Source organism: Pteropus vampyrus, unplaced genomic scaffold, assembly GCF_000151845.1.
Source record: "Pteropus vampyrus isolate Shadow unplaced genomic scaffold, Pvam_2.0 Scaffold115, whole genome shotgun sequence".
NCBI lineage: Eukaryota > Metazoa > Chordata > Mammalia > Chiroptera > Pteropodidae > Pteropus > Pteropus vampyrus.
Genome location: NW_011888896.1, coordinates 2,727,110 through 2,744,368, shown reverse-complemented (window position 1 = coordinate 2,744,368; position 17,259 = coordinate 2,727,110). Strand labels below are relative to the sequence as shown.

General features: G+C 33.4%; 1 protein-coding gene across 2 annotated transcripts in view; it reads right to left on the bottom strand.

Moving 5' to 3' along the window:
* The window catches only part of NEGR1 (neuronal growth regulator 1), an 800,836-nt gene that overhangs the window by 406,652 nt on the left and 376,925 nt on the right, over positions 1-17,259 (bottom strand). The gene's annotated exons all lie outside the window — the stretch shown is intronic.

The following is a 17,259-nucleotide window of genomic DNA, read 5'->3' as shown; positions in this document are numbered from 1 at the left end:
ATTTACAAAAATACATTCTATATGTCTCATTTTGGAAGTTTCATTCCTAAAGATATAATTATGGACCATGATTCCAGTAGGAAAATATCATTGTATTCTAGTCTCCAGCCATATCGCACAATCTTTATACCTGCTCCCAAAGATGTCTTTTTACAATTCTGTGTCTTGACATGCTGCATTTGGTACACTTCTATACTTCTATGGTTGTCTGTACAAATCCTTCTGGCTGAGAGTAGAGATAGGACAGAAAAAGGCAGATATTTACAAAGTGTCTGTATTCACTATACTAAGGTCAAAATAATGAGTAAGAAATATGCATATTTTTAGGGAGGACTCGATCTAGTGAAAAGACAGTTATCTACCCAATTGGGTGCCTTACCAAGTAATATATATATGAAGAGACACAAGTTCAAGAGAACCATCCGTATAGTATTGAGGGATCATAAGGGAAAAACTCTGTTTGGGGAGGTGACAACAGTGAACACTTTTGAAAGAGGGAGCTATTCTATGAGGAAGCCCACGATTCCAGATAGAACTGTTGCACCATTAACAAACAGGCATTCTCTACAGTATGCCAGATACAGTGACTAGCAAGATTTAGTTCTTTGTTTAAAGGAACTCACAGTCTAATGCACCTCACAATATGGAAGCAGAAAGGTTATACACCTAACAGTGTTCAGCTTAGGCAGGAGAATGTAAAGAAAGGTTTCTAATAGAAAGTATAGCGATAGTGAGAGAAACAGAAATCTAGACTTGTTACAAAAATCATCCATCTATCCATTCATTTATCCTTTTGTCCATTTTCATATTTATTATCTACTAGCCTACTTCGAAGTCAAAAAAGCTAGATTTCCTTTATCACTCCTGCATTGCACTTAGGCAAGTATCTCAGACTTAAGTTTCTTCATCTGAAAATTGGAAAGAGCAAATGAGCTTAGTACAGGGATGGCTTGTAAACAGGAAAGTGTAGTACAAATGGTAATGGTTAGTAATTCTTTCCCTCCAACTTCTGGATAATGATGAAAATCCAATGTCGTTTTTGAAAATAATATAGAATCCATTGATGTGGCAAAAATCATTTGAAAACGTCTCTTGTTAGAACAACAGCAACAAAAAAACTAGGTTGAAATCCTGGTTCCAAAACTCTTTGTCACTTAATTTTCTTGAGCTGCATTTTCTTACTTGAAAAATATTCTGATCCACAAACCTTCCTGGTTTTGTGAAAGGATGTATATAACAATGCTTTATGAATTATTAAGCTCTGTAGAAATATACGGTGCTGTTATTCATCTCTTGGCTGTGATAAATTAATTCCATCTAGCTTGATTTCAACAAAATATACATTTTTCTTTTATTTTGAATATTCTATAAATTCTATGAAGGAAGCCCTATGATTTCTAGAGACTCTAATTAATGGGATGATTTTTTTCTTAAAGGCTTGCTGTAGAAAGTCTTTCTTCTTTCTTTCCTTGTAAAGCTAAAGAATCTTACAAGACTTCCTTTCCCTCAGAATATTCTCTAGGGCATTGAATTTGGCAGGCTTAACTTTTGCCTTCAATTCTATAACACCAAGTGTTGTAATTTGGCTTTCACTTTCTTCTACCCTAATTTCCATTTTTCTAAACATATTTTTCCTAGTGTTCTGCTGAAGTGGTGATCATCAACGGTCGTCCTGCAGCAACACAAACACATTTCTAACAAGTCGATCCTTCAGGTCAAGATCAACAGCCTAGAGAACTACTATTCAGATGTCCTTCTCAAACACTTATCCAAGGCTCACAATGGAGCATGCTCTTTTTTAATTTTTTAATATTCCTTTCTAAGACTCAGCACTCTATTGCTCAGACTACAGTTTCCAGCTTTTCTTGCAGGTAAATTTTAAAAGCCATGATGGCTTTTACATTAAACAGGCTACCTGCAGAGAAATGCATTTGTGTAACCATCTCTGAACTCATGGTGTAAAACATGAACTTCATGGATTTTAATGGGAAATTATTATAGTGAAACCTTGCTAATTTATGTTAGTGATGAAGAGTCCTATTTTAAATTGCCAAATTTCTCAGTGATAATTAAAAAAAAAATAAAGGAAAGGGAATCTAAAGTAACTTAGCTGATATTTTTCTCCTATTTCAGATTGTCTGCGTGTTTGCATGGGACATTCAAATCACAGCCTCCCTTATGGAAAACAAATGAACAAACAAAAACATTTTGAAATCTTAATTAGTAAACACCTTATGGCTAGCCTAGCAGATGTATATGGAGGAATAGTTATATAATGCACATATACTTTCATGAAAGAAATTATATTCCATTTCAAAATGACATCATTTTATTTCCCTAATCTAAATAAATGTGACACATAATAGTAAATAGAGTCTCTATTATTATCATTGTTATTTTTTTTTACCACCTCCACTCTTATTTTCCAAGCCAACCTCTTCTCATGCTTGGTTCCTTAACAATATTTACCAGAAGTTCTCCCTGTTCTGGCCTTGTTTCCCATTAGTGTGCTCTCAATTCAGCAGCCAGAGAAAATCCTGTTAAAATGTAAGTCAGACGTCACTTGGTCAAAACCCTCCAAAGGCTTCCCAATTCACTCAGAATATTAACCAAAGGACTTGTGATAGCCTACAAAGCCTTACATAATTACCTTCTGCCCTATTACTTGATCTCCTACCTCCCCTTCCCTTATTCACTCTACTCCAGCAACATTGGCCTTTCTGCTGTTCCTAGAATATTCCAAGCACCCTCCTATCTCAGAGCTTGCGAACTTGGTGACTGTCCCAATCTAGTATGTTTTTTTTTTTTTTCTTAAAAGCTACAAGACTTTCTCACCTCTTCAGTGCTTTACACAGATGTTACCTTCTTAGTAACTTGTGTTCTGACCACTCTGTCTAAAACATGTCCTGTTCTTCTTCCCCTTTCTGGATTTACTTTTATACATACTACTTACTAGAATCCAATTCAGGGGTCCGTAGACATCTTCTATAAAAGGATAGATGCAGGTCATATAGTCTTTGTTCTAACTACTCTATGCTGGTATTGTAGCACAGAAATAGCCATAGATAATAGGTAACTGAAAGAGCATCACTGTGTTCTAATAAAACTTCATTTACATAAGTAGGAGGGAAGGCAGATTTGACTTACAGGTCCAAATTTGCTAACCCTCAATATAACATATATTTTACTTATTTTATCTATCACTTGTTTCTTGCCACAATTTGGATATAACTCCATTAGGACAAGGGAGTAGTTCACTGCTCTACCACCACTGTCACAATAGTACCTAGAACATAGGTGACACTCAAAAAATTGATTGTTCAATGGATATTTTTCATTTATCCATCTAAAACTCAAGGTAACAACTCAATGTTTTAAATGAGGACAGTAGAAGAGGAGGGCCTCTCTCTATATACCCCTGCTCCTACTTCTCTTGGAAAATAATCCAAGGACCATCTGCCATACTCACAATGATTAATAAAGGAGGGAGAGTTGCCAACAGTCTGTTTCCAGATCCCTACTGCTCTGCAAATTCTTGCAATATGCTTGGGCAATCCCTTCCAAATTCTGTCAGTCCAGGTCAAATATGACCCTGTTATTCTTATGGCTCCACCAGGAAGCTCATAGCCCTAGGATACCCCATGTGTGGCTGAGGTAGAGTGATAGAATTTCAACTCACTCACAAACTACACAGGAATGGGGAATTAGTGAAAGACAATAGATTTTTGCTTTCTTTCCTTTTAACACTCACTTCTGAAACCATGACTTTTTAAGTCTCTTAGAAGGTAGATCACGGCACTGCACAACCATTCTTTTTATTACTATGTCTTTATAGCAGCCCATTCATAACCTTCTCCTGGTAGATCTTGTGGACCATCTGAGATTATTTAAGCATGGCAGCAGGTGGTTTTAGAACACTTTATGTTTCAAGAAATTACAATTCAAATTTACTGTATGGCTATATTAGAGTAACTCTTTAACACCAGTGTTTACTTAAAATAGTTTTTTTAAAATCACACTTTAGAATGTAGATTATCACAGAATACAATGAAGGACAGTAAGATTTACTAGAATTTACTTTGTGCAAAACAATGACCATAATTTGCAGGAATAGAAAAGTACCAAAAACAAAACAATATGAATCTTCAATCCCATTCTTATGTAACTTTGGGAGTATAACTTTTTAGAGTTATATTTTTAAACATCTAAATTTCACATGTCTCATATGTACAGATGAAGAAAGTGAGCCCCAGAAAAGATAAGCAATCTCGCAAGTCATAAAGAATTCTGTGGTTGGGAATGGGGAATATATAGGCATGAAAAATTGGAGAATATTTTTATGGAATAGCATATCTGCACAATCAAATTAAAGGAAAGTAACTGGGCACCCAATGAAACCAAAAACAAGAAGAGGCCACAGAGAGGATAGTTACTAGTTTACTAACTATTCAAAACGAAGAAGTTACTCTCTGTAACATTGGTATTTTTTCATCTTACAATAGAGAAACATGATTGGGGGATCTGTGCATTGAGAAACACATAGCCTAGTTCTTCAGATCACAGACTCTGGAGCCAGTAGCCTGGCTTTGGATCACAGTTTCAGTACACAATAGCTGTATGATCTTGGGCAAGTTCCTTAATCTCTTTGTGGCTCAGCTTTTCCAATCATAAGATGAGGATAATAATAGAACTACTTCCTAGAGCCACTGTGAGAATTAAATGTAAAACACTTAGAAGAGTGCCTGACATACAATAAGGGTGATACACTATTATTATAATCCAAGTTGAGGCAGGGAAGGGAGAGGAGGGGGAAGGACTGCACAGCTCCTTGGGTGTGTTCAGAGCGCTTATGTACTTTTTTTCCCTAAGGGCAGTTTTGGTCCCCTCCTTTGAAGATGCTAGGAGATACTGAAGCGCCCACATGCAGTGAAAATAACTGAGACTGGAATCAGATTTCCGGGCCTCAAATTCAGTTATCTGTTTCTTTCCCATGCTGCTCCTTCAATACCAGCAAGAGCAGGAAAAATAGATCAGTCTGCATCTCTAGCCATGGCTTCATTTGCACAATATAGTAAATAATGAGAAAGGGATAACTTTGCTAAGAAAGATGGCTAACCTTTATAAATAGACTGGTTATTTACAAGCATAAAATGAAATTAATTTTGGATTATTACAGGGGAGACATGAATAAACTACAGTTATTAGGGCATAATGTAGTCACATTAATTCAAGTTAGTGAGTAATTATCACCGCGTTTTTCTCTTTAACCATTTCAGAGGTCTGACTCAGCAGAGTTGAACTGAATGAAATAGATTTCACTCCATGAAAAGTGAAAGCATGTATTTAGATAAGTAGTCTTTGCCAGGACATCATTTATAAAAATCATACCAGATTTTCTAGGGCATGATATAGGTTTTACATACACAGCGGTGACAACCTGAAAAAGTAATTTAGTTACTTAAGGCAAAAGACAGAACATACTTTAATATTTTAGAGATTTTTTTTTGCATTCATGTGTGTATTTTCCCTGAATTATATGTAATTCATAATATTAGCTTAATTTGTTCAACAGGAATAACAATAAGCTCTTTTGAATCTTTATTATATTCAGGTCCTCTACCAATCATTTAAAAAAATCACTTTCTTTAATCTTCACAATACCCCTGCCAAATGTATTAGATAAGGAACAAAAAAAAGATTAAGGACACAGCTAGAAAAGGGCAAAACAGGGAATTAAATCTAGATGTGCTGATTTTATACCTCACTCTCCTAGCTCTTCACGTTACAAAACTATGCTTAAGTTCCCATTTTATTTCTCATTTCTCATGTGCCATAATTCACCCATTTTAAAAAACTTCTTCCCTTACTCTCTTCTCCTAGATGTCTCATACCCAAAAGTTCTGGCCCAGTGATTTTACAAAAACATCTCAATCTGCTTCCTGAGGTAAATCTTGGCATTTACCTCGTAGATTCCTCTGCTCTGTACTTCTATTAAAAGTGCAGTAGCTTTCCATCCACTCTATTCTGTGTGCTTTCCTTTATATTTTATGTTATGCTGCACTGAAAACAATCTATTGACATATCTGGGTGCTTCTCAAAACAGGGGTATGCCTTAATTCATCTCTAGGGACTCAGTAGCTAGCACAATGCTGGGAACATAATATACTCCGAAAAGATGTGTTTAAATACATAGGTAATTGAATGAGAGATTACTGGTTATACTTCTTTGTTTGTTCACTTTTCAATTAGAGTTCCTACACATGTTTATTAAGTTCCCAAAGCAGATGGCTCCTCTTCAATAAGGAATTGAAAGTGCGGTTCTTCCAGAGTGTCCTCAGGGAGTCTAACTGACTGGTCTGGCAACTAACCAAAGTGATGATTATACATAAGGAACAGGAAGACTGTCCATTATTAATAGGACATTAAAATATCATTTCTTAATAATTACTACTAATCACTTTATAAATGTTAGCTTACTCAATCCTCCCCACATTTTGAGATATCTATTTTCATGCTTTTAGAAAAAACTGATACTCAGCAAAGTAAGTAAATCATTCAAGTCACACAGTAGAGCTCAGACACCACTTCATATCTCTCTGACAAGAAAGTTTGTTCATGTGACACTAAATTATATTCTGGTTTCTTCCTCAGTTTTGGTGGGCAGTATTTACTGGTGGACTGCCCGCACTGTTGCCAGGGAGCTATAATAGCTAAAGGCCAGCTGGGTCCACGGGTTCCAGAGTATAATTTGCAATTATTGAGACTGTACAGGTTATGCCTCTTGGAGGACACAGGCATGTAGGTCTTGGTTACAGATGTACATTGAAAGAGAGATTTTGTACCATTCCCCACTTTATCCCTATAGCTATTGTGTCATGGCCTGAATGTGCTAGCAGTGGTTACAGTTTAAACTTGAGAATAATATCTGTATAATTTACTGGCTTTCACTATAATTTGATTACACCTAAAAATTAGAAGGTCATCAGAGAAAAACAAGAAAATAAATTTCTCTGTGAGGGAATTGTGACTAAAGTAATTTTTCCTGATACATTGATTAATGTTGTATAGTAGGTGAAAAAGTGGCAGATGGCATTTTTTATATCCTTAATTTATTGACACAAGTGCCCTCCAGCCTCCAAAGAACCTTCATCTGACAGAAATTAAACAAAATTTCAAAGAAAAGGGCAACACAAGACAGGAGCTATTTCCAGTGCTGAAATAGAACAGGAACCACAACAATAAACAGAAAAATACCTCCTACAAAGCACATAATAAATAAAACATCAAAAGGACAAACAGAAGAACTCAATTAAAGTAGAAAAGTTTCAGTCTTCCCCTGAAGGAAATAAATATTATTATTTATTATTTATATCTTGCTCTAGGAGCACATGGCTTTATATCCTAGGTTGAATATCATACAAGAAAAAAAAAAAAAAAGGATCCTGTAGGACTTCTGATTTAGGGACGCATTAAGAACAGGAGGAACACACAGGCTATTCCAATGAAGAAAAACAATATACTAAAAACAGTTCACTTTTTAGAGAAAAGAATTTCTAGTAGGTTTTTCAAAAAGGAGTTCAAGATCAGATATGATTTGAATGATTGCATTAACAATCATAACATGGGGAATGAAAAATGAAAAGCGTTAGGACAGATAAAATGGTCAGAACTTTCCAGTGGTCAATTCCTGGTTCCCCATCTTCTTTATTTTCAACATTGGTCCCCTGGGAGATCAGATCTAAAATGTTTTTCTAGCCATGCCTGGAAGCTCAATATATGGAGTGCCTTTAACAGTTTTATAAGCATCTAATCCTCTGTATAAAAATCTTAGGTTTAAAATATCTCAAGCGGTTTCTGTTTTCTGTATTGAACAAAGACATATACATCTTAAAGATGTCTTATGAATAATATCATTACATTCTATTGTTCTTTTGTGTTGAAAGTGTTATTTTTTAAATGCCGACATTTAAAACATAACACAATTTTCCTAACCCAGATTTGAAATGCTTTCATTTTCTATCATATGAGCATACGCACAAAAAAGGGCTGCAAACAGAAGCCTTTCCCTTACTTAAAGAAAAGGATGAGGAGGAGAGAAAAAAGGCAAGTTAAGCAGTAACGGTAGTCTTCCTTGAGTTAAAAAAAAAATCTATTTGAATAATTTTAAAAAATCTCTAATTGAATAATTAAAAAAATGAGAAGAATAGTAAAATATCTCCTAACTAGACTATTAGTGGTTATTAGACAAAGAAATTTTGGCTTCAGAGATAGTGTTGGAATTGTTTTTGACATGCTGTTCCACAACATATCATATTCATCCATTATAATGTCAGTAAGAATAGGCTAATCAAATAATAATGAAGAGCAGACACTTTCCCAACCATTTAATTCCTTTAATATTTTAATATTCAAAAAAATGATAAAAGGCCATAGCTATTGTGAATAATGTAAGCTGTACTTTAAATAATGACACAAACATCTGACTCTACCAAGTTTTGCACACTTTAATTAAAATGACTAAAATATTAAATCGGTTTATCAACATTTTCTTCCAATATTTTAACCCTTTAATATACTGTGCTGTTTAGTAACGCACACCAATGTTACTGGTAGTTTATAGATTCATCTTAAGAGGACAGAGCTACTTTTATTTTAGCATGTGGCTGATTTTATGGTCAGGAAATAACATTTATGAGTGAAAATTTAGTATATTTTAACAAATATAGTATATTTTATAAATAAATTTGGTGAGGAGATGCTCTTTAGATTCAGTGTCAGATTAGTAAAGGTTCTATACTTAAAATTATGAATTTGGTAAATCACTTAACTGCAGTTTCCATCTCTAAAAGAATGAAAATACACTTTATTCCTTTTTATTGTTATGATTAAATGAGTCTGTGTAAATGAAAGTTATTCGTGAGGCATAAAGATCATACAAATGATAAGTATCAGTTTTATTGTGCTTTGGAGAGGAAATACTAAAAAGATAGGTACATTATTGTTATCCTAAAAAGATTTAAATCTACTGAAATTCAAGAGAGAATTAACCTAAATTGTTTGACTATTATGTTATATAAAGCATGATGAAGAAAGTAGGGTTATTTAAATTAGAGAAAGAAATACTAAAGAGGTAGTTAATAGCTATTTTTAAATATTTAAAAGTTGACAAAATAGAATAAAGGTAGTCTTCTCTTTTGGTTTTTCATAAAGTTAAATTAAATAATTCAATTGTCAGAGTTCTGTATAGATATTAAAATGAAATGATAGTGTTTGTTCCTGTAAGTTTTCTTTTAGAAAGGTGATTTCTATCTGAAACTCAGGGTCAAGGATAAAGATACAACTATAGCAATACTGAAAAAGATTGATAAGGATCAAATAACCAAAAGTATGGGGCAGGGATGAGAAGAGAATTTAGAAATAATTAAAGTGCTCAGACTCCTTTCTAAAAGCAATGATGGTAAAGTCCAATCTGAAATACAATTTTAAGCAGAGAAATGTCAAATTAGGATGCAGTGGTGAGAAAAGCAAAGTTTTGAGTTATAAAAAGAATTTTGCTTAATTTGGAGAATCCAGATTTGTGTTTATGAGTTTATCATTGCCAATAAATAATTTAGCAAGTGTAAAGTGCATATGGGCCACATTAGCCCTACAGTGAGAAATTGGTAGAGGTAGGTGCCAAAATTAGCGACATCAAAGACAAATACCATAGAAATTCAGTAAGGAGAGGACATTGAGGCTGAGACACTGAGGAAAGAATTCATGGATTTGGTGAATTAACCTGGTCTTCAAATTATAAAAGCTATCAGTATTTGAGCACAACTGTTTGCCAGAGAGGTGAAAATCTAAAATTTTGAGGGGCTTTTTCCAATTTGGGGGCCTCTCTGTAAAGAAAAAATAATACAGAATTAGAATAAAATTCAGATAAAAATGAATTACAAATTTTTAAAACCCGACAAATATTAGATATATCCAAAATCCAGAAAAAAATAGTATTTTTATTAGTTGATACCTGACTCAGCTCTAGAAAATGTTTTTATACAGAGCGACTAGATATTTTTTACTTCTTAGTGACAATAACTTTGTAATGCCATTTTCTATAGAGAGAAGAGAAAGATTATTTCCAATTTTCCCTTATCAATACTGTATAGGTTTGATTTTATTACTATCAGTTTAGGAAAATGTATTTTAGACTATAAGTTTAATGGTTTTGTACTAAAATATTTTAGAATATATGGAAAAATCTCTATTGATTTTATATCAGATATGATCTGTTTGATATCAAGTCCTTGCTCCTTGAATTGAGGACATAATTAAACAAATTGTGGTCAATGTCCTCTTTTTGTTGGTTCATATAAGTTTACATTATCTTTGTCAATGTCATTTCATGTTTAATCAGCAAGAAATTTAAACCTTTTCCCAATATATATTTTTTAATCCATTGCTCTTCCTACTTAGTAGGAATATTCTGGAAGATATTCTCATGGGAGTAACTAAAAATAAGTAGTAAACACATAAGGTATATTCTATTCTACCTCAATCAAATGAATCTCCAAATCAATGTTCACTTGGGTGACTACTCCACTGTCTCCTGAGACAAGGAAAAATGTAGAACTATGCAGTGGTCTTAACCAACTTAGGTAAAATACCTTATCTTTACAAGTTGTGTGTGTGTGTGTGTGTGTGTGTGTGTGTGTGTGTGTGTGTGTGTGTGTGTACATACGCACAGTCCCTTCTAGGGCTTCAGAAGCTGCTCATGTAAAAGAGGGCTTCTGAAGCTCAACTTTTACTAGTTTCATGGAAAATCCACTTTTGTTGGCAAGTAATGTTGTGGGTACTTTCTAATATTATCTGAGCCATATCAAACCATTCCTAGTTCAGTGAAAGTCATATCCTATTTCTGAAACACATTTCTACTCTTTCCTCCCACTTTTGCCTTCACTTTGCACTCCTCCATTTCTCTGCCCATACTCTGACATGCACTCTCTCCCTTACACATACACACACACACACACACACACACACACACACACACACGCACACACACTGGAGGGCAGTTCTTTTGCCTGGTTTATTCCTCCTCACCCTTTGTGTTTTAGCACAGACATCAATTTTTCTCATAATTTATATCCTTGATCAGTTTTTCCTTTCTATGAAGGCAAGATCCTTCTGTGTGTTTTTATAGATTAATATTTAGTATCAAGTAGAATTCCTAGATTAAAATAGTGGTTAAGTAAATATCTGCTGAATGAGTAAATAGATGAGAGGAAAGAATTCTAGATGAAATTAGGTAAACTAGTTATTCAAGTCAATTGATACATGTCCTCAAAGTCATGATTTTATGTATACACATATATGTAGAAATATAGATATATAGATGTCGAGAGAAAAGGAAACTGATGTAGATATTATGAGAAGAAATGAATAATTGTAATTGAGAAAAATTGAGGAAAAATGTCCTAGTGTATAGCACCATAGTTTAAAATAAATCTTACTGGAAAATGTAGCAGGCAAAATTGATTACCTTACCAAAATTCTGGAAGACAGACAGTCCATACGGGTAATACAATTAGCCTCACATTTATTTGGTGTGATGTATACAGATTGCTAAATAATGTTGACAGTGCTATACAAGGCTTGTTATTTCCAGGTAGCAGAGTAGCACGGTGGCTAAAAGGGTAGGTAAACAGAGTATAGTTTGGGACTTTGCCCAGATAATATTTGTGTAGATGAAGATTAAAACATGAAAAAAAGGAATATATATTCAGATTATAAGAATATAATAGCTCTAAGAATATTTTTGATTTCCTCTTTCCTCCCTTTCACTTAATAATGCAAGGGCTATTGGCATTTTTCCAACAATCTATGATATATAACAGTAGTCTTATATATATTAATGGATTTCCCAAACATGTTTGGATAGTTTTTGTGAAGTATTTGTCATAAACTGAGCATTCTGAATGCATTGGCATTGCACTACAATGCTTGCTTTAAACATTTTCAGACATAGGAATGTAATATTTGCAGACCTACTACAAAAGGTTACAATGTAAAAGATTACTTTAAGTATGAGGAATTCAAATAGTTCATGCATAATTACATTAGGGTGTCATGTAATTAACAATTAAAAGAAGGTTCAATGGGTTCTTCCTTAGACTTTGGTAAAGAGCATATATTAGTTTGAATAAATCATCTATCAGTGGTCAAAGAAAAACATCTTAAAATTCAGAAATTGGATGAAGATTATATATTTAAATGGCCTAAATTAAACGCATATCTTATTTGTATCATTATTAAAGCTTTGTTGCGAGGAGATAGAAATTAAGTATAGCTGCCTGATATTTTTAATACCAAATTTGGATTGTATCATAGTAAAGATTAGGTAATAATTTTATTATTATTCATTCTGTTACACTTGTGAAATTGTGTTGGCTAAAGCTAGGTTGAAAAACCACAGGCCTATGAATGTGACTATTATCTGACTCTATAAGTGCCTTTTTATTCATTCAAATCTGCGTGCTCAAATTTGAGTTCATATCACACTCATGTGATGTTTTTTAATGAATGTACTAACCTGAAGGGGTAAATGTTCAAAACACTGCGGAGGCAACATTCACCCAAAATGCAATAAACTAACAGATTTTGTATGTGCCTCACCTAAGCAGGGTCTTGAAAATTCACCCTGAAGCCTGGAATATTTTGTTTGTAAGAATCTCAGCTTTCATACGAACACCTGGGGATAAGAGCTGTGAGAAGCAAGTCTAAAAGAAGTTAAAGTCTATTGCAGAACTGCATTAAGCAGAAGAGCTATACAGTTCTCCTCTGTCTTAGAGCTTTTTCTCCATTGTGTGTCAAGAATATCAAGTAATCTACTATTTATCATCAATGTTTCAGTGACTTGGGAGTGTGGAGTATATCTTGTAACGTGCCACTTAAATAGGCTTATGAAAATAGTGGCATATTATACTGAGAAATGAAAAAACACAGCTCTAGAAATAGACTCAGAAGTGAGTGATCTAGTCATTTTTGGAGGTCTTATCTAACTCTTAGGTTTCTAAAATTCCAGTAGTTCTTCAGACTCTAAACCGATATAACTATTTCTAGTAGACTACAATGGTTTGAGATAATTTTACCTTGTCAGGGTACCTCTAATGGAACCATTTGAAATATCATAAGAAAAGTCCAAATAAGAATGACTGACAGGACCACACACATTTTAATGTGGTGTTTCGGTTGTTGTGGCTGCTTAATGTTTACTCCAAGCCAAAAAGGCATATTAAGAAGCCCTGTCAGTTGCACACATCTTTCATACCTTGTTGTCAGCCATATAACAGTATGCTTTATACTGGCATGTCAACGTGTGACTAGTTAAATTGATTTGTACCAGAAAAATAAGAACTTAACAGACTTTGAAACCTTTAATGAAAGCTTTAAATCACATTACATTCTTTCCTGGAAATAAAATAGTTTTCATTCAGATTCAGATGTATGGTTTTTTATTTGTTTTATAAAAACCTGATTTTCTATACTACCCACAGAGAGTTCTTGTTTTTATTAGGTTTCATTCATGAATTGAATTTTCCATTAACTTAAGCTTTAATGATCTATTTACTTTTGAGAATAGAAAGATACCAATTTATCCTTTTCTGAAAAGAATTGTGTGAAGTATTAATCACAGCAGATTCGTTTAATATTGCTTACTTCAGATCAAACACTTTCCACAGCACCAACCTTGGACTTTCAGCCTATGAAATCTATAAAGTTAGTACTCTGGCCAACTAAATAATATAATGGAAATAAAAAATAAATTGTGGCAATCATAGGAGATGTCACTAAACTGATGAAAAACTATAGCATATTCAACCGTTAAAATGTTTCTGAATCAATCTTATGTTAATTATACAACTAAATATTGCCTAAAAGTTGCTTTGAGGAAGTGTGACATATAGAAAGACAAGGACATTTCCTACTGGGTACACTTAACGAGTAGATTGCAATTATCTGAGATAGTTTTGATACATTCTGCTAAATTAACTACTTGTATTTTTAAGCTCTATGGTTCTCCAAGACATGTTTTTATGGATTACCTTAACGACTAAACTAGTACTGTTGTGTTATAGACATTAGAGCTGTTCACTAGATGTTTCTGTAACAAGCTAGTTACAAGGGCACTCAGGAAGTATATTGAGCAGAGGGAAGTGTTATTAGCAGAAGTGATGTGCGTCATTTCCTGGTGGTTGGATACTCTCTAAAACATTCTTTATTTTCCCTTTGGCATAGTAAAACATTCACGATGGTGGCTGCTGTTTCCTTGGATCTCTCAGTGTCTATGATGACCAAAGCACCTCTATTTACAACAACAGATATAGAATATAACCAAAAATATAAAACTTGGTTAATTTAAGCTGCTGAATATTAGAGGTATTAACATATTGCGCTGTAATTTATTTAGCCCGTTCTGACAGATATAGGCTGTATCTCATTTAAATTTCAGTAACATACTTCTGGCTACATTGCTGAGAAAGGCAGTTCGTGTGGAACCTGGAATAAATGTAGGCAACAATTTATAGTATCTAAGATTTTAATGGTGCAATAAACCAACACTACATTTAGCACTAATTTTTGTTTTTTTTCCAATGTGGACATTGTTTTCTCTTTTTTTCTACTTCATTTCTTTATCTTTCTTTCTGAAAATGCTACAAGAGGCAAGTGAAAGCTGGTTATCATTGATCGTCACCAATGTTTCTCACTCAAAGACAAAATGACCTGCATTTTATGACTCAGGCATATTTTTTCTTGCTATGCCTCTCAATTCTTATGTATTACTAAAGATGTAGAAAAAAACAATAGGGTATTTTGAGGTTTTTGTTTGTTTAATTTTAAAGCAAGTTCATTTTTCTACTTCTATAGAATGATATCTATGTTTGTAATTTGAGCTTCAGATATGAAAAAAAACATTAAAGATAGAAATAAATATATGAAATATATAAAACCCATAGCAAAACATTTCTAAGATTTGTTTTGCAGTGTGAAGTAGCTAAAATATCTGTTGACGAGAGAAATAACTAAAAATTTTAAAAGGAGAAATTTTATTGTAGCATGAGTTAGTGGAAATATTTTGGAATAAAAACATTAAGTCCCTGATACACAACTCTCTCACTATATAACCCTGCATCAGTTAATTAACACATATGAAATTCTTTCCTTCTTTTTAAAGTACAGAAAAATGACATCTATCTTACTAACTCATATGGTAGTTACGTGAAATTAAGATAATGTATTTAAAGACACTGTGTATATTCCAAATAATCTACATATACGTAAGCAAATATTTTCATACTTTATTTTGTTAATAACTTTTTCTAGTTTTTCCCTTAATCTTCTCATGCTCCTGCCCCTAATCAATGGAAAAATATAAGTAGAATATGATGGGTAGTGCTACCAGTGAGTCAAGCTGTAGCGGGTGTTACCATAATAGTTCATATTCATCTTTGCTAAGGTTGAAAATGTGCTTTTAGTGTGGTTGAATAGTTCACATCAAGACAAAATCTCATCTGTATGACAGAAACTCTGTTGTGTTGGGCTTTGAACATAATCCAAGATACTCAAGACAGTAGCAAAATTAGGCAATTGGAAAAATCAGAGTAAAAAAGGCATTTTTCATGCTTATTTGCTTCAAAGGATGCTCTGATTTTGTTAATTGCCTCAAAGAGTGCTTCGATTTGCTATTTTCTGCAAACAGTATTCTAATCTAGTTTATCCTCTGAGTTGCAGCTGTGTTCAAGTATCCTAATAGATTTGGCAAATGCTGAACTATTCTTCTGCAATTAATTCACTTCGTTCTTCATGTGAAATGATTTACACCTATTTAGAACTAAATTGGAAGCCATTCCACTATTGCTTATGAAGTCATTAAGATAGCTTTTAGATGACATTAATTTTCACTTAGTACCTTTCATCTAAGGATCTCAAAGCACGCTATGAAAATACATTGTTTAATGTAGGAAAATAAAAGCATTGAACACTGAATTCAAGAATGATTGTGCAAGGTAGAAAGTAAAAGTTTATCCTTATTTTTTAGTATAAAATAGTTATGGTGCTTATTATATTTATGTTCTATAATCATAAATTTCTCATGTTCTCTCCCTGTCTGCTAGGTTTGTGGGTTTCCATTTTCTTTAACTACAACTTTGGTGACCAATCTCATATTTACAAGTCAACATTATCTGATTCTTCTGCCTTAGAGTGTATCTTCTCCATTATTACATCCTGCCTTTTAAATATGCCAACCTAATATTATAATTAATGTGCTCTGAAAAATATTGAAAGGATGTGAATTGTTTATATTGGAATGGGCTGAAGCTGCCGGGTTTGCTTCTTATGAGTGCTAGTTTCCTAGAGGCCTGTCTTCAGTTAAAAGGTGGTCAACACTATAAAACAGGTCTTCAGTTAAAAGGTGGCCAACACTATAAAACAGGTCTTCATTCATTATCATAACATCACAAGTGAATTTTCTGCAGATACTAATTATCGAGGAAATTTTAGTTTCCACAGCATTTATTTTCTATATAAAATATACTTTTATTAAATCACAAAGACAAATATGAATAAATTGGTATGCCTTAAATATGTCTTAAAAATGACAATATAATAGATAACATTTTGTAATGTTTGAGAAAAATAAATCCTAGCCCCAATTTGTCATCCTCCTCTCTGTTGTGTTTACTTGCTTTAATTGTGCTAGAAAGCAAGTCTCTAATAAAAAATCTTCTTAAACTAAAACTCATAACTTGGTTACAGAATAACCCTGTTTTTCTCTGTAAAAGCAGATTTCTGGTTATTCTGAGTCTTTGGAATTTAAACAATTCATGCTATCAATAATAGCAGTTACAATTGAGAAGAATGTCAACTGATTTGTCAACAATGTCAACAAGGCCGCTGAAGATCAATAAAAACTTTTCATATGAATAGAAAAGGTGCAGCCTAGTGCTAGAGATTACAGGTTGGTGAGCAGATGTGGGATAGATTTAAGTTCCTACTTTGCTCTTGTAAGCAGGCATCACTATGCAGTGAACAATCTGAACAGTTGCAGGTTGTAGTCCTGGTTTTACATTCTTGAGACTTAGAGACATCTGTATTTTGGAGCATTCAGTTTACCTACTGGAAACATTAAGAACCAAGATTTTAAGGAAGGACCTATCCAAACAGCTGGACTAATTAGGGCCCTTCTCTGGAAAATAACTTTCTCTATATATATCTATA